This window comes from Pteropus alecto, unplaced genomic scaffold (assembly GCF_000325575.1).
Source record: "Pteropus alecto unplaced genomic scaffold, ASM32557v1 scaffold95, whole genome shotgun sequence".
NCBI lineage: Eukaryota > Metazoa > Chordata > Mammalia > Chiroptera > Pteropodidae > Pteropus > Pteropus alecto.
In genome coordinates this window covers 13,924,322-13,947,505 of record NW_006441071.1, presented here as the reverse complement: position 1 = coordinate 13,947,505, position 23,184 = coordinate 13,924,322, and the positions used below count along the sequence as shown (strand labels likewise).

At 37.2% G+C, this 23,184-nt stretch overlaps 1 protein-coding gene across 1 annotated transcript in view; it reads right to left on the bottom strand.

Moving 5' to 3' along the window:
* The window catches only part of LOC102887693 (histone-arginine methyltransferase CARM1), a 200,375-nt gene that overhangs the window by 104,906 nt on the left and 72,285 nt on the right, over positions 1–23,184 (bottom strand). The gene's annotated exons all lie outside the window — the stretch shown is intronic.

Here is a 23,184-nt window from a genome sequence, read left to right as displayed (position 1 = left end):
TCTACAGCTTCAATGCAATCTCTATAAAAATTCCAATGGCATATTTCACAGAAATAGAATAATTCTAAAATTTGTATGGAGCCTCAAAGACCTAAATAGCTAAAACAATCCTGAGAATGAAGAACAAAGCTGGAGGTGCCACACACCCTAATTTCAAATATACTACAAAGCTGTAGTAACCAAAACGGTATGGTACTGGCATGAAAATAGTCACATAGATCAATGGAATAGAATCAAAAGCCCCAAATGAAACCCTCACATACATGATCAACGAATACTTGGCAAGGGAATCAAGAACACTCAATGGGAAAGCATAATCTCTTCAATAAACAGTCTTGGGAAAATAATAACTACATACAGAAAAATGTAATTGGACCCCTATCTTACACTACTTCCAAAAATTAACTCAAAATGGAGTACAGACTTAAATATAAAAACCAAAGCCATAAAACTCTCAAACATTAACAGGGAATAAGCTCCTGACATTGACCTTGGTGATAATTTTTTTAATTTGACACCAAAAACAAAGGCAACAAAGCAAAAATAAACAAGTAGAACCACATGAAAAAGCTTCTGCACTAAAAAAAATCAACAAAATAAAAAGCAACCTAAGCAATGAAAGAATATACATGTAAATCATATACTTGATAAGGGTTTAATATCTAAAACACATAAAGAACTCATATAACAATAGCAAAAAACAAAAACAAAACAAAACAAAAACTACAAACAATCTGATTTTTAAAAAAAAGCAGAGGACCTAGACATTTTTTCAAGAAGGCATACAGATGGTCAACAGGTACATGGAAAGACACTCAACACCACTAATCATCAGAGAAAGGCAAATAAATACCGCAATGAGATATCATCTCATACCTGTTAGAATGACTATCATCAAAAACCTACGGTATAATAGGTGAAGATGTGGAGAAAAGGGAACTCTTGTTCATTATTGGTAGGAATGTAAATTGGTAGAGCCACTATAGAAAATAGAATGAAAATTCTTCAAAATATTAAAAATATAACTACCATATGATCCAGCAATCCACTTCTGGGCATATAGCCAAAGGAAACAAAACCACTATCTCAAAGAGTTATCTGTATTTCCACGTGTATTGCAGCATTATTGACAATAGTCAAGATGTAAAACAACCTAAATATTCATCTATTGATGGATGGATAAAGAATATGTGGTATATTTATACCAAGAAATATTATGCAATCATAACAAAGAAGTAAATCCTGGGTGTACCTAGAGGGCATAATGCCAAGTGAAATAAGTTAGACAGAAAAAGACAAATATTACATGCTGTCATTTATATGTGAGATCTGAAAAAACTAAACTCATAGAAACAGAAAGTAGAATGGTGGTTTCCAGGGACTGGGGATGGTGGAAATGGGAAGATGTTGGTAAAAGCTACAAGATGAATCAGTGCTCAGGATCCAAAGTACGATATGGTTATTATGGTTAGCAGTATCGTATTGTCTACTTGAAATTGCTAAGAGAGTAGATCTTAAAGATTCTCACTGCAAAAAGATACGGTAATTATGTGAGATGATGGAGGTATTACTAACCCTACTGAGGTAATCATTTCATAATATATAAGCATAACAAATCAACACATTGTACGTCTTAAACTTACACAATGTTATATGTGAATTATATCTGGATAAAGCCAGGAAAATAAAATGAAATAAAACAAAAACAAAAACAGAACATCAAGTTTACAAAATCTTGCACAAAAAATATAATTTTTTTTCTGGTCTTGTACACACACAGGTACACATGCACACATGCACACGCACACACACACACACACACACACGACTCTAATGAATCCCAAGAGGTATACTGTAGAGGCATACAGTGCAGAGGCCAAGAGCTCAGACTCAAATTAGCCTAAGTGGCATTCAATTCTGGCTCTACTATTAGCTAGTAGACCTTGGACGGGTTACTTTACCATTCTCTGCCTCTCTTTTGTCCTTTGCAGAATGAAAATGATAATAACACCTATCCCCTAGGGCTGTTGTTGAATATATATTACACTAGTTCTGAGTGCTAGCTCTGGTAGGAAATTATTTTATTTTGTTAAAAGAAAATGAGTAGATATAGGTGTGAATTTAACTCAAGTGGTCCCTAAGGCTCCTTTCTACTGGGGATCTGTTTATTTCACGATTACTGAAGGGCAGGATGGCCCTTTCTGATGGCCTTTTTCTCTTTGAAGGTCTAGCATTGAAATTCACACCAGCACTACAGAAGGAAGCCAAGACAGCCAGCTTTTCTTGGAAGGCTGCCTCTGAAAAACTTGAGCCAAGGGGGCCAGAGTGCTGGCGGTGAGTCAGCTCCTTATTAAAAAGCACTTATTGATCACCTGTTGTGTTCTAGGCACAGGACGGAGGCAGTGAAGGGGACTACAACCAACATTAGAAATAAGGTTCTCATCCTCAAGGAATATGTAATTACACACACACGCACACACACAGAGCAATGCATTATTATACACAAAATGATGTAAGGTAATATGTGTTCAAAATCCAAGGAGACAGAATGGTATGGACTCATTCCATCAGGGAAGGCTGCTAAGAAGAAGTGAAAGGTGGGGCAAAAGTAAGAGGAATTTGGACAGGCAGAGAGGAAGGAGGAGGGTAATGGCCTGAAGTAAAAAAAATTCCCAGCAGGGAGATTTTTGAGTCTCTATGTAGATGGGGTAGTGGCCTGGTTTTCCAGTGTGGAGGGGCCGAGATAAGGAGTTACAGAGAAAACTTAAGTTGAACAGAAAGGCCACTTGGCAATGTAATGTTAAATGTGAAGTTGGACTTGACATCTCACGCAACAGGTAGTCTGTGTGGATTTTTGAGGACGGTCTGATGACAATTTTAGCAATTTTCTTTTCATTGACCTTCGGTCCTGCCATGTATATCATAGTTGACTTTCTGATCAGTTCCATCAAAATTCATTATGGTGCAACCTGCACGAGAGAAGGAAGCCTGTTTTTGACCTGTTCACCATTGTCAGGGACGGGGACTGGAGCATAATAGAAGGCAATCACTACTACAATGAAAAAGTAAAAATCTCCTATTTAGTAATTAATTATCAACATAAGTAAAGTGCTTAGAAGAGTGCTTAGCACAAAAGAAGCTCTACAAAAGTACTGCTATCTGCTATTTTCTCCTCCTCCACCACTGCCAACACAAATAAGGCAGTATCATGCAGAGAATGCATCACAGCTCAATGAGTCCTGTCCATTGGGACAGGGTAGCTGAGTACTGCAGGTTGTTCACTGCACAAAACATTCACATAGACGATGAAGAGAACGGTGTTGTCTAGGTTTGTTTTGCAAAGTAACCTTACACAGTCGAGCTTTCCATGTCATATCCAACTCAGAAGTTCCTTTCATAGTTCACAACTCTAGAATAACTTCAAAAACCCATCTTGCTGTCACGGCAGAAGGCAGATCAAAGAGTGGACAGAGCAGAATGAAACTAGATCAGTGCAAAAATGAGAGAAGTCATTTCCAAAGTAACTGGAAGCTACAGCAGGCATTTTTTAGTGTGTTGGAAGAAAAGGACCCACCTAAAGAGTTTGCAAAAAGGAAGAATGAGAAGATTACTACTTTAAAAGCTTGAACTTAGGTAATTGCAAAGACACAGAGAAAGCTCTGCAATTGGTATAAAATACCTGATTCAAAAGCATGATAGGTAACTTGGCATGGAACAGCACAGGATATGAACAACACGGGACAGAACAGGGTTTATGGATGACTTAGATTCAGGAAGACTTCAGGAAACAAACTGAAAAGGATCATGACTGTTGCTAAGGAATTTACCAATTCTTTCTGGAGGTGAGATCAGCTGAATATTGCTATTTATTATTATAGTCTTAGATGTGTGTCTGTGATTTATACATTATATAAAAGAAAACAATTTAGAAAACTGCATGCTATCAGAACCATATAGAGGTTCCAGTTATTCATGATGAGTCACTTTGTTATCTTTTGTCTTTAAGGGCTGAGTTAAAGAAATTCCATAACTAAGGATAGGAATATAGACTGTTCCTATTCCTTTAGGAGGTCCCCACGTGATAAGCTCACTTAAGATTCTAATTGGTGGCCAGACTGGGCAGAACAAGTAGTTTTACAAAGAGGTAAGACTGGTTTTTTAAGTGAAAGTTAATATAATGCAAACACATACAAGCATCAATTACCATATCTCTCGCCTTGCTTGCCAATGACTTATTGACAAACTGTGCACATTAGAATGATTTCCATTCAATAGAAATTCACCAATGACCAGGTGATATCAGCCATAAGCTCAACAAGGCTGCATTACAAAGACAGAAAGTGGAAGCTCTACCTCCGTGGCTGCTGCAGGATGTGAGCAGGGGAAAGAGCAGAGATGCTGGCAAGGGTGATGGGGAAGTTCGACTTCCAATGCTGTGGCACCACTGTGGGCAGCAGGAAATTCACAGAGGTGCATGGATTAGCCTTGCTGAGGCCGTCCCTGGTGGGCTGCTCTTCCTTTGAGCAAACACCCTGAGCATTCCAAAATCCCAGAAGCAGCACTGCAAACATTGAGATGACAAACTATCCCTGCTGTGCCTTTCTTTCAGCTATGATCACTCTACCATGTGACAATTACTGGGGCACAAGGCCACCTCCTCGCTAAATTCCTAGCTCCTGGAGAGTACAGCTGTATCTGGTTCATTTGTGGACCTCCCGCAGTGACTAGCCCAGCACCGGGCCCACTGTGGACATTTACAGTGTGCTGGGCCACAAACATTACATCCATTATCTCATTTAATCAGCCAGCAGTCTCCTGTAGTATGTACTGGAATTATCCCCATTTCGCAATGAGGAAACCAAACCTTAGAAAGATAAAGTAACCACTGTTAAGTTACACAGATGATTGGTGACAGCACCAGGATTTGCTTTTAAAAAACAAAACAAAACAAAACAAAAAAAACCTCATATTTTTAACTACCACATTATCCTGCCTTTAGATCAGGGGTTGGCAAACTAGGACCTACAGGCCAAGCCTGGCCTCTAGTCTGTTTTGTATAGCCCACAAACTAAGATTAGTTTTTTCATATTTTCACATAATAAATTACATTTCACATTAAAAAGTCAAAGCAAGAATAATATTTTGTGACAAATGAAAGTTACATGAAATTCAAATTTCAGTGCCCATAAATTAAATTTTATTGGAGTACAGCCACACTCATTCTTTTACATATCGTCCATGGTTGCTTCCATGCTACAATGGTAGAGTGAAGCAGTTGTGACAAAGGCCGTATGGCTCATGAAACCTAAGATTTTTACTAGCTGGACCTTTATGGAAAAAGTTTACTCACCTCATTTCTAAATACATAGCTGAGAAGCAGACACGCTTCTCTGCCCAGCTGTGTAGGCATATTGGCACACAAGGTCAGAGAAATCATGGAGTGATGAGTATTAGGTCGGCTCAAAAGCACCTCCATCTGAAGGCCCTGGCTACAACCTGGCCACACCTGGAACCAGTGAGGCGGGTACAAAGTGCTTGGCTCAGGCCCATTTGCTGGCAGAGGAGGTATTGCTGATGGTAGTTCTGAAGGTCAATGAGGATGCTCAATAAATCATTGATTGATTTGGCCAAGCTGCAAGTAATAAGAATCTTGCGGATGACTGAGCTCTGTGGATGATATGAAAATCACATTTAGCCTTGAGTCAGCAACCTTCTCTCCCGCTGAGCTCTCTGTAGAGATGCCAACAAGTTGCAGAACTGACAGATTTGAGTATCACCAACCTCAGCTAGGGATGCTAATTGAACAGTGACATAGCCAGGAGGCACACAGCAGGAAGGGAGAGGGCCAAGCCAGATGCCTGTACAATCCTGTATGTGTAGGATGAAAAGGGCCTAGTTAAGCCTTCTCTCTGAACAGCCAGAAAAACCCAGTGTAAGCAGCTATAGGGAGCCCTAAAGGCAAGAAGTGAGCCCTGGGATGCGGGGGAGAGTTTAAATGGCGGGGAAGCGGGGAGACAGCCACAGCTTGCTTCTCTGTTTTATGGGCCTCCTTCCAGATGGTCAAGGCAAAAGACACCAGTGCCCAAGTAGAGACTGGGGCAAAGTGATCGCCACATCAGTTCTTAGTAAATATTCCATACAGGTTGTCACTATCTGTGACCTGGTATTCTATAGTCACTATTCTGTAAGACAGCTATCCTGAAAATATGCAGCGACAGGAAGGAGGAGGAAGGAGAAACCACATTCTTGAAAAACAAAGTAGTACAATAAATAAAGCATAGGCCTTAAGGCCAGAATTCCCAGGCTTCAGTTTGGTCTTTGACACTGCTTTTCTCAGTGTGATTGTTATCAGGTGACTTAGTTTTTCAGAGCCTTAGTAAACTCCTTTGCAAAATGAACTTAAGGAGTTAATTTATGGGTTATGTATTCTGTATGAGTCAGGATTAGATTTGTTTGCATATAACAACACAAATAATAGTAACTTAAATAAGAGAATGACTTTTCTCTCACACACACTCTAAAGCAAGTCCAGAATTAGGCAGTTCAGGATTGGTGTGGCAGTTACACAATCATAGGGACATGGGCACCATGTATTCCTCTCCTTTGATGTGCTTAGAGCATACGTTCCATCCACAGGGTGCCTCATAGTCACAAAGTGACTGCTGTAGCTCCAGCAATCATATCTACAGTCCAGGCGGCAAGAAGCTAAAAGGGACAATGAATAAGTGGCATACTTCTTATCCAAATCAGTCCCCGTTAAGGAGACTTCCCAGAAATCCTATCCAACAACTTCAGCTACCATCTTTATTTGCAAAGCTAGCTGGGAGATGCATATTTTAGCTACACTTATTGCCACCCCAAATAATATAGGATTTCTGATAGTGTGGAAGGAGAGACTAGAATGAGGAGGCAATTAGCAGTCTTGGCCACAAATGCTTACCTCAAGGGCCAGTGTTGTTCCCAAATGACTCAATGGACATTGCAAAGCCGCAGAGTCATGCAAATAAAATCCGCACTTTTTGGCTTCCCATACAAGGCCCTTCATGACTGGACCGCATTGTGCCTGATAAGCCACATCTCCTCCCACTTCCCACTGCCTTGCAATTTGTGCTCACCGTAGTGAACTTCTGGCAGTTCCTTGCATGGCTTCCCTCCGTGCCTTGTATCTCATCTTTTTTGCTCTTCTTTGCCCAGGTATCTCCTTCTCCTAGAAGCCTCCCCAGAACTCCAGGTTGAGCTTAGTGTCAATGCTGTGCCCCCACAGTGCCCCCAGGGACATTCCATTCCATCATTCTGCTTGTTACCTTGAAACAATCGATCTAAGCTTTTATGTTCCCCTACAGACTGCACTGTGCAATATAATAGCCACCTGCCACATATGGCAATGGGACCCTTGATCTGCGGTTAGTCCAAATTCAGATCTTTCAAACATAGTACAAAAAAAACCCCGTAAAATATCTCATTAATAGTTCCTATACTTGTTTCATGTTTAAATTATAACATTTTGTACTTCTATTGGTGGGTGCTCCTCTGGAGTAAAAGCTCCTGGAGGGAAACAACTATGTCTCACTAATTTCTGTGTTTCAAGCCTACAAGGTGCCTGTTTGCTAAATATTGGTTGGACAATATCATACATGGGATAAAATCTTGAACACAATATTGTAAAAGCATGTGAGAGGGAAAGATGATAGCAGTAAAGAACAAGGTCCTGGCAGAACCAAAATGAGCCTAATTGGGGGCCTTGAGAAAGTCAGGAAGAACTCAATGTGGCCCTGCTGTCATGTAGTGGCTGATGTGCAGCCCCCACAGAACTTGGTTCAAATCCTAGTACTGCTATTAACCAGCAAATGGCCTTGACAAGTGACACTCACCCTGAGCCTCAGTTTCTTTATCTGTAAACCAGGGATGATTATCGCACCAAGCTCATCATGTTGCAAGGAGAAATAAAGGAGATTCTGTTGGCGCAGTCCCTGAAGCATAATGAATGATCAATAAATGTTAGCTTTTTTTTTTATTAGGTTTTACGAGCCTCTCGTGAAGGAAAAGCAATTTTTAAAAAGTTGCCCGAAGCCAACCCATATTAAGTCATTTCCCTGCTGAATATTAGAACAATTTTTAATCTGAGATGACAAAAATAATTTGAGCTGGCAGATGGCATAGTGCTGTCACCCACTTTGTTGTTTGGAATTGAATGGATTATACATAAATACCACCACACTTTTTCCTTGTTTGGAAAAGCACCTGGCTCTGAGATCTGTTGTGTGTTTTGTGGTGCTGAAGTGGCCCTGCACACTGGCGTGAAGGCACAGCACTGCAGGCAGGTGGACCGGCCACACCGGCTGAATCAGATGGAACAGGCAGATTATGCTTCTTAACACACTGTCTCCAAGTCTCAGTGGCTTAGAACATTTACTTCTCATTGATGCTCCATGTCTACTACAGGTCAGACTAGGGCCTTTGCTTCATGTTCTTCTCACCAAAGGACCATGGCTAGAAAGTGCCCAGGATTGTGGCTATAAGAAAACAGGCAGAAATGACACATCCCTCTCACTCACATTCATTGCCCAGAGCAACTCATATGTCCATACATAACACCAAGGTATAAGGGAAGTGGAATCCTATTATATGCCTAGATCGAAAAGCAGAGTGAACATCCATGAACTGCTCTGAAGACAGTCACTGCCAGTGTGGCTGGTATTATAATGGCAGAAATATGATGCCACGCAACATCTCAAGATCATATTCTGGGACTTCAACAAAATCTCCCTCAATTTCACATCAATAGAAAGCAATGAAATGCAAATTAAAATGATATACTACTTTTTAAAACTGAATCTGTAAAACCGACAACATCTAATTTTGTTAAGGTTTCAGCGAAATAATATACTCAAACACTGCTGGAGTCATCATAAACCAGAACATGTGTTTTTTTTTTTAAATTATAGTTGACACACAATATTACATCAGTTTCGATTCTGATTTAACATTTATAAACCTTATGAAGTGATCACCACAATAAATCTCGCACTCATCTGGCACCTTACATAGTCATTACATTTAAAAGGTGGTCTTTCCATAAGAAGAGGGATTTATAATAGTGCAAGCTCATAGTAGGTGCTCAAAAACATAATAAATAAATTTTAAAAGATGAAGAAAAGAAAAACATCAATAAATGAATGTTGACTGAGAACATAAAAACAAAGGGATCCTCTCTCTTAAAAACCTTGACTGCATAACAATCAGTAACGGGAGAAAGTTTCAGGCTTAGAAAGCACAGCCTCCCAGGACCAGTTCTGTGTGGGCAAGATGGTTCTGGCAGCCACAGAAACTCTCATTTCTTTCTTGATGTCACCACCACCTAGAAGTCTCCTCTGCATTTATTTCCTTCTCTCCACCACACCATCCTGGTTCCCTCCCCACCTTCCTCTGTCAATCACCTCTCCTTGAGTTTTACTCCTCCCCTCTCCAAGACTGGTCCAGGAAAACGTCTGTGTTGGAACCCCTGTTTGAAAAAGTAGGTATTTTTCTTCAAACACAAGGAATATAAAATAGTGGTGATCCTACTGTCACTCTGTGATCTGCCCTGTTCTCTTAATGATCTGCTCTAAATTCAGATAATTTAATGAAATTCCCAGGAAAGCCTAAATCTAGGTTTCCCTATGGAATACAAACCTTAATAATTTAAATAGGCAAGACTGCCATGTATGATTGCACAAGATGTGGATTGCAAAACCCTGGGGCTAGATTATTTATCAAAAGTATCATGAGCTTATTTATTACAATTCTTTAGAAAATAGCAGCAAACTGTCTTATTTTCTAACAGAATCAGTATCATGATAACTTCCTTGCAGATGAAAGAAAACTGTCTTAAGAATTTTTTTTTCTAGTTTGGACAAAGTGTTATGTGGTCTTTAATGTCTCTGAAGTATGCTCAATGAGAATACATATCAGTCCTTGCCTTTTCCTTCATGGTCTGCTCTAGAAAGAGGCGGCACACTCAAATCATGGGTCAGACAGGTTGTATAAATAGGAGAAGCAGGCCAAGTGTCTGTACCTTTAGAAAGGAGAAAGTAGAAGAGACTGTTAAGAAATTGGAGTGGAGTTTGAAGACGCAGTCTAAAGGGCTTCAAGCTTAATTTACAAACAAAATCATCCTATAGGCTAAATGTAGTTTGTCTTCTGGTAAATTCATCCCTCTGGTCACCAGTCCACAAACTGTGGTTCTTGGTCAAATAAGTGACAGGGAAAAAAATAAGAATGGCTTATTATTTGAACCTTAATTTCCCTCCTTATTTCCAGGAGTCGAACCCATAGAAATCTCAAAAAGTATCCAAATTAATGGCTCTCAACCAGGGGTGATTTTGCTCTTCGTCAAGGAACACTTGGCAATGTCTAAATACATTTGGTTGTCACAAATGAAAAGGAGTGTGCCGTTGGCATCTAGTGGATAGAAGCCAGGGATGCCCCTACAGGACAGCCCCCTGCCACTAAGAAGTATCCAGCCTAAAATCTCAATAGCATCACTGTTGAAAACTTCTGGTCTAAGTAATTGGGTGAGAATTTAAAAGATAAGAGAAAGGAGACTTTTAGCCTGATGTGAAGAGAATCCTTAAACCCTAAGCAGTATCTATAGCTGTGGAGAGTAGAAATATAAGAGAGTTAACTAATTTCTGGACCTGGCATAGTGAAAGGAGTGACTAAGATGTTAGCCAAGAACTACAGGCATTCTTAGGCCAATGATTGTTCCAGCTCCCCATTCTGAAGACTTCTGGAAGCACCACTTTGCCCCCAAACTCTCTCCTTGTCCACACATTTGTGCGATGTGTAGTGTCATACACAGACTGTAGGTACCATTACTGTATCTGTGAGTTGCTAGGAATATATTTCATTAGCATATGAATCATTAGGAATGTTTTGGCATCTTATATTCTGTCCTCAGAATATTATTCTTGATGTTGAATATGAATGTTATACTCCATAATACTATTGGTTTATAAAGAAGTTGAGTACTATGCTTCAGGTATATTGTGAAATTTGCAAACTGGCCTGAACATATACCTTCTGCAAGTTACTTCGGTAGAGCAACGTTTTCAATATCAAACTACCAGAAGCAGAATTTTACTCAATTCTGTTGTAAGACTGCCATTGATTACACATCCCAGTGGATGTGGTAGTTCTTTAAATGGGCAAACCAACATGTTGTCTCATTAAAAAATCCTTTATAAAGAGTTCCTTTCCCTGAGATGGGTTTAATATAGCATACTGCTTCTACGTATATGGTCCATGAATCCATAAGAATACACTGACATATCCTAAGGTGAAATGAACCAAATTTTTTTTTGGGGGGGGGCATCACCACCTTACCTGAGAACTGTAGAGAGTCTTCTCTTATTAAAGATAAAGTGGGAAGGTTGGGGGAAGCTATTGCCTGATAACAAGTGCTCAAAAAATAGAAAACTAACGAAAGAAATTATATTCCTAACACCTAGCACAGTGACTGGCTGAGGGTTCTCAACACCAAATAAATATTTTTTAACTAAATGATAGATGGTATAAATAATGCTTCTCACTTAAAAACTCGTAAATTAACAATAATATTTCTAGAAGTTCTTTTAATAAATATGCAGAGATTTTTTTTTTTAAATAGCTGCATGGTATTCCAAACCATCAATAGCTTAATGATAGACATTTTGGTTGTCTGCAGTATTTTGCTTACAAACAATGAGTTAATGTTAATATTTTCTTAAATTTTATTTCTCCCATTTGAGTATACTTGTAGGTTATGTTCCTAGAAGTGAGATCAAAAGACAGGTGCATTTAACTTTTGAAATATATTGCCAAATTGCCCTCTATGTAGATAGTTATAATTTATACTCTACAGGGATGTATGACAATGCCGATTTCTGCACATCATTACCAATACAGTCTGTTAACAATTTTTATTAATGAAAAATTTTTAAATATTTTAAAATACTTAAATATTTTATTTTGTGTTAACCTACTATATGACATACATCTCTTTAACACTCCCAAGAGAGCCAAAGCATTTGTAAGCACTTTTTAAAAGAATAGAAGGAATAGGACAGAATGCAAATAGTAATGCTGAGCACAAACTGTCCTATTAAATAACTTTGTTCTGCCTTTTTAGGAGTTTTTAGCCAAATGCAGTAAAACTCAAATTATAAAGATTCTCATCAGCTTCCTGCTATTGGCTACTGTATTGTAAGAGGCATTTCAATGCAGATCTAAAACTCTTGATCAATACACCTCAAATGACCAGCAGGTAGATTAACTTACCTTAAATGAGATTTGTTTCTTGGAGAAATGTCTGTAGTATTTGATACCCCCAAAACATATTTTTATGAACTTTTTCATCTATGCTTTTCTTTTACTTTTATTATAAAGAAGATTGTCCAATGTGAAGTACATAGATTGATATAAAGATTTCTATCCTCAAGATTCAAAACTTGCTAAGATTTTGTCGATCTTCAGTCATTTCTACTGCCAAGTATTTTTTGTTTCTTTCACTGGACATTATAAAGTAAATCCCAGACATAATGTCATTTCATTCATAAATATATTGGTAGTATGCAGATATTTCGTGCACATGTTCTGCAAGAAACAGGGACCAGAGAAAATGGTTACTCTAATAAATACTGAGTCAGGGAAGCATGGAGCAGTCATGTTCCAGCTGGATTTAAATGAAGTATGAGTTTTCCCCATAAAAGAAAAAAAAAATGAAAAACAGCTACTAGAAACTTAAATCTTTACTTTTTGCTTTCTTGAGTCACTATCTGAAATACAACCTCACTTATACTCAATAGAATATCAACTTTCATATAGCAAAAGGGCATAAACGACTACAACACAGACAAATCCAGTTATAGGGGATAATTTCGACTCTCCTCCCTGAATAACTGATACACGAGCAGACTAAAAATCAATAAAGATCAATCAACTTGACCTAACCGGTATTTAGAAAACAGTCCACCCAACAATAACAAAATACATATTCTTTTCAAGTGCACATAGAACATTCACCAAGATGTACCATATTGTGGGCTTTAAATAAACTCCAAAAAAATTTGAAACTACTGACATACAAATGACATTCTCATATCACAAAAGAGTTCAATCAGAATACAGAAAGATATCTGGAAAATCTCCAAATGTTTGGAAATTAAACAGTATACTTTAAAATAGTCCATGGATCAAAAGGAAATCCATTGGCCAAAAAACAAATAACAATACAAATTATTTTGAATTGCATGGCAAGGAAAACATACCAAAATTTATGGGACAAAAGTTTATAGAACAGTGTACAGAAAGAAATGTATAGCAATAGATACATGTATTGAAAAAAAAAAAAGGATTCAAATTAATGATCTAAGTAAGCATCTACTTTGAGAAGTTAAACGGAAAAGAGTTAGAGAATCAAAGTAATCAGAAGGAAGAAAATAATAAGAGCAAGAATAAATAAGATAGAAAATGGACAAAATGGAAAAAATGAATAAAACAAAAAGATATTTCATTGAAAGTATCAACAAAGTTGATAAGCCTCTAGTTAGATTAATTAAAAAAAAAGATCTATTATCAGTATAAGAAATGAGAAATAGGACATCATTACATATCATGCTGATATAAAGGAATATTATGAACAACTAAATGGTAACTAATTTGACGATCTGGATGAAATGGACAAATTTCAGGACATAAACAATTAAAGTTCATTCAAAAAAAGAGTAAATACATTAACTAGATCTACATGTATTAAATAAATTGACTGTGGTTAAAATCCTCTCATAAAGAAAACTTAAGGTTCATTTGGATTTGGTTGTTAATTCTGATAATGAAGAAATGATGCCAAATTCTATACAAAGAGTATGTAAAAATAGATTAGGGAACGTGCTCCAATTTTATAAGACCAGCATCACTCTGATACTCAAATCAGACAAAGACACTAAGAAAACTACAAAGCAATACCTAAGAAACTAAAATAATTTAAAAATTCTAGCCATCTAATTAAGCACTACATAAAGGGATCATATATCCTGATGAGGAGGTTTAACTGGGGGAAAAAAGGTTGTTTTAACATTCAAAAATCAATAAATTTAATGCACCATATTAACGAGCAAAAAATAAAAATGATGCGACCATCTTCATAGACTCAGATATAATTGAAACACAATTCAAGATATTAGCGAATTAGGAATATAATGGAATATAAAAAAACCTACAACTAATGGTGAAAACTGCAGGCTTTCTCTGAGATCATGAACAAGTAAGGATGATCACTCTAATTTCTCTTCTGCAACATTGTACTAGAGGGCCTGGCTGTTCAATAAGCAAGAAAAAAAGAAGTAAAAAGCATACAGATAGAAAAGGAAAAAGTAAAACTGCCTCTAATCACAGATGATATAATCATTTGTGTAGAAAATCCTAGGAATCTATAAAAGAAACCTACAAGAACTAAGTGACTTAGTAAGACTGCAGGATATAAGGCTAACATACCAAAAATACCAACCGCATTTCCTAAGCAATGGCTAATAAATGTATACTAAATTTGGGCTGTTTCATTAGGAACAGGATATTGACATAATATCAAAGCAAAGTGCCTTTACCCAGATTCCTTATTAGTTACACCGAAAGGGAAAGCATAGTAACTTTAAATTGGAGAAAAGGGAAAACAGCTTGACCTGGTGATCAAAATTCATATTGCCAAAAAGGAGTAGGTAGACCTCAGGGCTCCCTGATGCAATATCCTGAGAAAGATACAGTATCAGTCAGGTAATTTTCTGACTGGGGGTACATAACGTGAATCTTTTCATGAGGAAACATTAGAAAACCCAAATCAGGGCATATTCTATAAAATAACTGATCCTTATTCTCCGAATATCTCAATGTCACAAAAGAAAAAAAAGGGATGGGGAACTGTTTCAAATTAAAGGAGTCTAAAGAGACATGACAGCTGAACACAATATGTGATCCTAGATCAGTATAATACTAGAGAAAAAATAAATGCTATAAAGAACATCATTGGGACAATTCAGACTGGATTATGAACTATAGAAAAAATATGAATATTATATAGATGTTACATTCCTGAATTTGGTAACTCTATTGTGGTTATGTAAGAGAATATTCTTGTTCATGAGCTATACTTTGTGAAGTACTAAAGAGTAAAGGACATATCGAAATTACTCTTATATGGTTCAGAAATAAAATGATTGTGCGTGTTGATATATGTACACACATACACAGATAGATAGATGTAACAAAATATTGTAAATTAATGAAAATGTTTAAAGGATATTCACAAGTTCTCTGTTATGTTTTTGAAATTTCTCTGTAAATTGGAATTTTTTTCAAAATAGAAAAAGATGAAGAAACTTTCCCTTGATTCATAAACACTCAAAGTAAGGTCCACCAGTGTCTTTATTTATTTTTCTTCATTAATGAAACGTTGATAAAAATTGGCTTTCCCATGTCTGTGTTATCCCAATTAAAGATATGAGTTTTCTACATTAAATGTCAACCATTGGAGAGTGAAGGGGAAGTCTGGAAGCCATTGAAAGTATATAGGCCTTGCATTTTCTTTTTGTTACTTGGGCAATTTCCTTCATATCTATGAGCCATAGTGTCTTTGTTTAAAAATGAGAATAAACAATAATAATACACCAACCTGACAGGGCTGCTGTAAGAATTACAAGAGAAAGTATAAGTACATACCTTTAAAAAGTATATAAAATTAAATCAATAATGCTCAGACAATGCTGGGCCTCTGCTTCAAGCCCTCAGACACTTTCAATCTCCTTCAGAATAAAATCAAGATTCTCACCACAGACTCCAATGTCTCACCTCAGCTGGCCTCCAGTTCTCTGATCTCACCATTCCCCTTCTCCCTCATTTCATCTAGGCCCTCTGTTCTTAACGCCATTCTTCAAACACATCTTGCCTAAGGGACTTGGTAGTTCTGTTCCCCCGTCAGGACCACCCTTAGCCCAGACACGCACACGGCTCCTTCCCTCCTCCACCACAGTTCTATAGTCAAGTATCACTTTATCATCGAGGCTTTCCCTCAAGAATTACCTACAAAAAGTACACACACTTAATCCCCAGTCATTCTCTGTCTTTCTCTTGTTTTCTTTTCAGCACTTATCACACACAACTCACTATATACCTTAATTTACTTATTATTGTCGGTGTCCTCTTAAAACGTTAGCTACATTGTAAGGACGTCTATCTATTCAGTACTGTATCTAAGTAAGTGCTTGGCACATAATAGACTCTCAATAAAGGTCTGTTGAATGAATAGGAAGTAAACTTTGTACTTATCTAGAACATACATAGTCAGTATGTCATAGATATCATCATTTAAGTCCATTTAAATAAAACTCTTTTCCTCTGTTGACATCTGTCATTATTAAATATCCCCACTGTTTCTAAGTACAATGAAATTAAATGGAGATCTTATAGGTCACTGGAGATTATCTGACATACAATCAGATCAGGCTTGGAGATCAGTGAGTCACATTTCTGAAGAAGGAAAGGAGGGAGGAAGAAATACTCCTCATAGATATATTTGGATATTTGATCATTTCTTTCCCAGTGATGCCACCTAATTATCAATACAGGTCAACTTCCCGATAAAGTTGGATTTTCTTTCTTACTAAGTTACAGATAATTGGCAGCTTTTCACTCACTCACTTCTAAATCTAAAATAGCAGCCTCACATTTCAAATGCCACATCCTCTTACACCAAAAAAGCAGAGCACATCTCAAAAATTCAGCAATCTCATCTAATGGACAGTGACACCAGTAGACAGCTTTCTGCCAACATTCAGGCTGCCAAATGACAATCAAGATCCCACTGCCACCTGGGATCTGGGTCATCTGGGACCCACCGAGTCACAGACAGCTTGTTACTGACTTGCCACTACCTTCCTGCAGCTGTGGACTCCGGTCCTTCGCATCACAACCTGCCTGACAGCTCCAGAATGAGAGATCAGCTTCTTGGCTTGTTTAGCTTCCAGGGCCAGGAAAACCAGACAGGCAACCGACTCTCCAGGGACATTCATTGATATTTGAAAGCTATTATTAAATTAAACCAAGGAGGACCATCGATTTGCAAACATCTTGCAAATTGTTTGGTGCTGGGATTTACTCTGAGCAGAAATCAAGAGCCACACAAACTCCAAAAAGGGAAGGTGTTAAGAGGCATCCTTGAGAAAATTCTCAAGCAAAGTCTGAAACACTTAGTATCAATTATTTTTCCTTCTTACAGAATAAATGAAACTAATCAATTATAGCCAGTATGCTAAAGCAAGGTGGGCCAAAGTCTTTCTGCCCATTCCTGAAATACAGGTTATACACTGAACCAATGAAGAATTCATGAAATCAGAATTAGTCTCACCTCTGGGCTTCCTATTTAGAAATTTGCCTTCTTGCTTTTTTGATTAGTATAAATAAGTGAGAGACTATTAGTCATTTGTATTCTAAATTAGGCAATTTAGAATTGATTCCAGATTTGATTACTGAGCCCAAAATCTCTGTATCAAGGAATGTAATAAAAAGGGTCAGTTCACTCTCTGTCCTTGTCAGATAAGTCATCCGATATTACTTACAGAGGCCTTTGTGTAGGATCAATAGACTCCTGTCATTGGCCCCCAACACCGAGCCATGTTGGTTCTGGATTTAATAGACTATCCAAGCAATTTAATATTCTCTCCTTCATGTAGAAGGCTGGAAGCAGTGCAGGTAGTACATTAAAACTGTCTGGCCACTGGATGTGATAAGGAGTGAAATGCATTCCAATATCTTTGGTCTTTGCTAATTAGAATCTCAAAATTTCCATTTCACTACAACTTAAAGACTCAAAGAAAAATTTTTTCCCACAAAATGAATGCAGCCCAATTTGAGAGCCCTATATAACATAAAATTACCAGGTCTGTTCAGGCTTTTGTTACCAACTCTTAATAGTATCCTCTAGCTTGAAACATGGATATCGTGGAAATATGCACTCTATGCAGAGTTAGCCAGTATGGCTTCCTTGAGCACTAAGTGTGAACACGTTAGAAAAAAGGTTTTCCATTCAATCTTCTAACTGCACAATACTTCCTTGTTCTTTCACTGGCTTCTTTCTTTCTTAAAACTAAATGCATGTCACCAGGGAGTTTGTGTGGTGGTTTGGAAAGAGTATGTGAGCTTTGGAGTCAAGCAGCTCTGGATTGGAATCCTTGGTCATTTATCAGTTATATACCTTGAGAAAGTGACTGATTTTCTTGGAATCTCAGTTCCCTCATCAGTAAGATGGTCCAGTTAAATTTTCTCGATGGTGTATTAGATGAGCAATAGGTTAAATGACTATACTAAAAGGTAAAAATGAGTTAGCTTTGGAAACATGGAGGAGTGAGAGACATCCCCAGATTTCTTCCATTGAAACAACAATAAGCTGAACATCTAAAACTCAACAAAATACCCAAACTGCACACCAGCACTTCTGATCATGGGATCTGCACGGAAGAGCTACCACAGGTCAGAACCCTGGGTGTCGAGCGGTGGACTGGGAGAAATAAAGAAGCTGCCTCCCGCAGCCAGAGCTCCCTGCAGGAGGAGGGGAAGGGGAGAAGGTGAGGTGACTTCCCTGAGCAGCCTTGCCTGGGAGTGCTGGGAGCTCCACACGGCTGGCAGCGGGGCCCAGTCATCAGGGCAGAAGGTAGAGAAGCAGGTCAGCAGAAAAATAACAGTTGATTTTTACTGGCCGTGGTTGCAAAACCGAGGCTGAGCCGCAACCCCTAACCCCCAACCCAGAGGGCCCCTTCCCCATACCCTCCAAGACCAATCACCACGGAGCCCCAGGGGAATCTGAACAAACACTACTGAAACTGTTGCTAACACCGACAGGGACTAAAACTGAGGGTATGAAACTGAGAGTATGAGAGCATGATTAAATATCTATCAGAAAATAAAAAGGCATTTTTAAGGCTTTATATAAAGCAGTGATCCAAGAGGCTTAAATGCCACCTACTGGAAACCAAAAGAAAAGCACTTTCTTTGAAATAGGCTAAAGAGAGAACTTTATATAATAAATCTTTCTGGAAAAAAAGCAGAATACATTTCCATTAACGCCCAGGCAGAGAAATATTCCACTAAACACAACGAACAGCCAAGGTGACAAGGCATCTCAGAAAGAAAGAGAAAAATCTCTAGAAAATAAGTTTGCATACACGGAAATATGCAATTTCAATGACAGAGAATTCAAATTGGTACTTCTGAAAAAACTTGGTGAATTCTGAGATGAGTCATATCAACAATTTCAGGAATTGAAAAACCAACTAGATGAGCAGAATAAGGAGGCTGCAACCCTCGATCAGTGATATCAAAGACAGAAATCTAGAAATAAATCAGAAGGAAGAAGAGAGAAACCAAAGAATAAAAAATAATGAAAGAGAAATACAAGAACTAGCTGATACCATCAGGAGAGGAAACATAAGATTAATGGGAATTCTCGAAGGGGAGGAAAAGGAGCAGTGATTAGAAAGAATTTTCGGACAAATAGTTGATGAGAATTTCTCAAATCTAAGGAATGAGCTGGAGCTTGGAATTGAAGAAGTCAACAGAACACCCAATTATCTCAACCCAAAAAGACCTTCACCAAGACACATTGTATTAAAATTATCAAAAATCAATGACAAAGACAGAAGTCTCAGGATAGCCATGGAGAAGAAAATGGTAACTTATAAAGGAAAACCCATTAGATTATCATCGGACTTCTCAGCACAAACTTTACATGCCAGAAAGGAATGGAATCAAATATTTACACGATTAAGTGAAAGGAACTACCAGCCTAGAATAATGTATCCAGCTAAGCTTTCCTTTAGATATGAAGGAGAAATTAAGAACTTTCCAGACATATAAAAATTGAGGGAATTCTCCACTATGAGGCCTGCATTACAGGAAATACTGAAAGGGGCCAGCTCACCTAAAAGAAAATGACCCCCCAAAAATACATAATTAGGAGAAAGGTGACTAGCAGGATCATAAAAGCAGAGGAGTGCAACCCTTACTACAAACAGGGTATTATGTGCTTAAAATAAGAAGAGATTTGCTATAGCAAAATAGCAATGAATGTTCAGCACACATAAGGACAAATTGAGGCAACAATGACTGAAAGGAGGAGGATTCAAATGTCCAAATTCACAAAGGGGAATGGAGATAAAGTATGAGCAGAAGAAAAGGGACGATTGTATATATATAACTATCCTTTACATATTCATAATGGTAACTACACGCCAAAGATTCAGAACCAAAGTATATAACCTAAAACAAGAAGACCCAGAGGCAAAACCCACAAAAGCCAACGAAAATAAAGAAAACAGAAACACAAGGATAAGGACGCAATGGAAACGCCAAGTTACCGGAAAGCAAAAGATAAATGGCTATAAGAAGACCTCATATTTCAATAATCACTCTAAATGTAAATGGACTAAACTCACCAATAAAAAGGCACAGAGTTGCAGAATGAATCAAAAACCAAAACCCAATCACATGCTGCCTCCAGGAGACACATTTCAGCTCCAAATACAAATATAGACTCAAATTGAAAGGGAAGAAAATGATATTTCGAGCAAATGGCATTCTGAGAAAAACAGGAGTAGTGGTACAAATAGACTTCAAAATAAAAAGGTAAAGAAAGATACTGAGGGACACTTCGTAATGATAAACGGAATCATGCACCAGGAAGACATAACACTTATTAATATCTATGCTCCCATTCAGGGAGCCCTAAAATATGTAAAGCAATTACTAACAGAACTAAAGGGAGAAACAGACTAAAACACTATTGTAGTAGGGGACCTAAATACCCCACTATCGGATATGGACAGATCATCCAAACAGAAAATCAATAAGGAAATAACATCCTTAAATGACACATTACACTACCAGAACTATTATATGAATTTAAAAGGTGACAGTATCCAAGATTAATATTAAGAATTTGTGTCTTCAAATTTTTATTTATAATAGATTGAAAAACAAAATTAGAGACAAATTTGTCAAAAGTTGTATATGACCTCTACATTAAAAATAATAAAACATTTCTGGGGAAAATTAAAGGCCTAAATAAATGGAGAGAAATACCCTATTCCTGGACTGGAAGCAATGGCATGTTCATAAACATTTAACAGCTGATTCCCCACAGAAGAGGTGTCTGTGGAGTTCATCAATTTCTGGGGCATAAATTCTCCCATCTTCACTAATTTCAAGCTTTCAAATTTCTGAAATTTTAATAATGGTCCCTTGTGATATAGTATGAGCTATCTTCAATGACTGAAAGACTTAATATTGTTAAATTGCAATTCTCCTTGAATCGGTCAATCCCAATCACAATTTGACTAAGCACTTTTGTAGAAACTAACAATTATAAAAGGAAAGCACGAAGACCATCTAAAACAATCTTGATAAAAAACAAAGTTGGAAGATTTAAACTATCAGACTTAAACATTACTTTAAAGGTAATTCAGACAATGTAATAGACACTGTCATAAGGATAATCAATCGAACAGAAAAGAGAGCTCCAAAATAGAACAAGTCTATATAGAGTCATTTGACTTGCAAAAGTCTTTTCAACAAACAGGGCTAGAATAACTGTCTATCCATATGGTCTAAATATAATCTTTGGCCTCATACCTCACACTATATAAAAATAATTAAGATGGACTGTATACCAAAAATATAAAGCTATAAAACTTCTAGAAGGAAATCCAGGATCAATTATCCGCTATTCGAGGGCAGGACACAGAATGCAATAAACAGAAAAAGAAAAAAAATGATAAACTAGATTTTATCAAATTTAAAAATTTTTGCTTAACATATGATATAATTATGGAATGAATAAAAAAGCTACACACTAGGTGATAACATCCATAACTTACATATCTGATACATGCCTGGAATCCTACATAAAGAATAATGACCCCATAGATAAACAATCAATTAGTTACAGGCAAACAGTTTGAATTCATAAATACATAAAAAAGTGCTTAACATCATTAGTCATCATAAAATGTAAACTAAAACCACTATGAGACCACCAGATGGCAGAAAATGAAAAGACTGAAAGACCAAATGTTGGCAAAGATGTGGTATAACCAGAACTCTCATCTATTATTGATGGGAATATAAAATGGTACAGTGACTTTGGAAAAATATCTGGCTATTTCTTATAAAACTAAGCATACACTTATTCTATGACCCACAAGTTTTACTCTTCGGTATGCATCAAAAAAGCAAAAACAATATATGTATACAAAACAGCTGGTAGGAGACTATTTATAGCCATCTTCTTGACCATAGCCAAAACCTGGAAATAGTTTCCATGTCCATCAAAATGAGAATGGATAAACGAATTGTGACTATTAGTTAGTAATAAAAAAGAACAAACTTCTAATACCTGTAACAACATGGATGAACCTCGAAACATGCTGAGTGACCTTATTAAAGAGATTATATACTGAATGATTTTATTTGTAGAAAGTCCTAGAAAAAACAAAGCTAATCTATAGGGCAAAAATAAAAACTGATTATTTCTGGAAGGATGGGAGACAGGAGTGACTGTGAAGGGTAAAAGGTAACTCTTAGGAATGCTGGTATTCTTGAAGACTTGTGCATTTTAATGTATGTAAATTTAACCACAAAAGAAAAACTGAGAACCATAAACAAATTTTGAGTTTTAGTTAATGAAATGCAGACAGAAGTATGTAGGGGTGAAATGTGCTAGTTATTATAATTTACTCTGAAGTGCATCATAAAAATAAGATGGACTGAAGGATAAATAGAAGGAATAGATGAACAGGTATATGATAAAAACAACTTCCTCACTCTGAGTAAGTTTAGAAACAAGAAATCAAGTTAACTTCTTTATCCCAAAAAGTTACCAATAAAAAAACAACTTTAGACATTTTGGCTACCCAGAAGAGAATCTGTACCATTGCTAATACTTTGCATTGTCTAGATTAATACCATAAGTAAGATAGAACAATTTATATCGAAGTTAAAGAAATGACGATCAACCATCAAAGGAAGACCCAGGATACTGTTAGCCCTAATTTTCTTTGTCGGGCTGGAAATCTTCCTGCGTGCTTTTTAGTCCTTTCTTAAAATACTTTTAACTGACACGTTAGT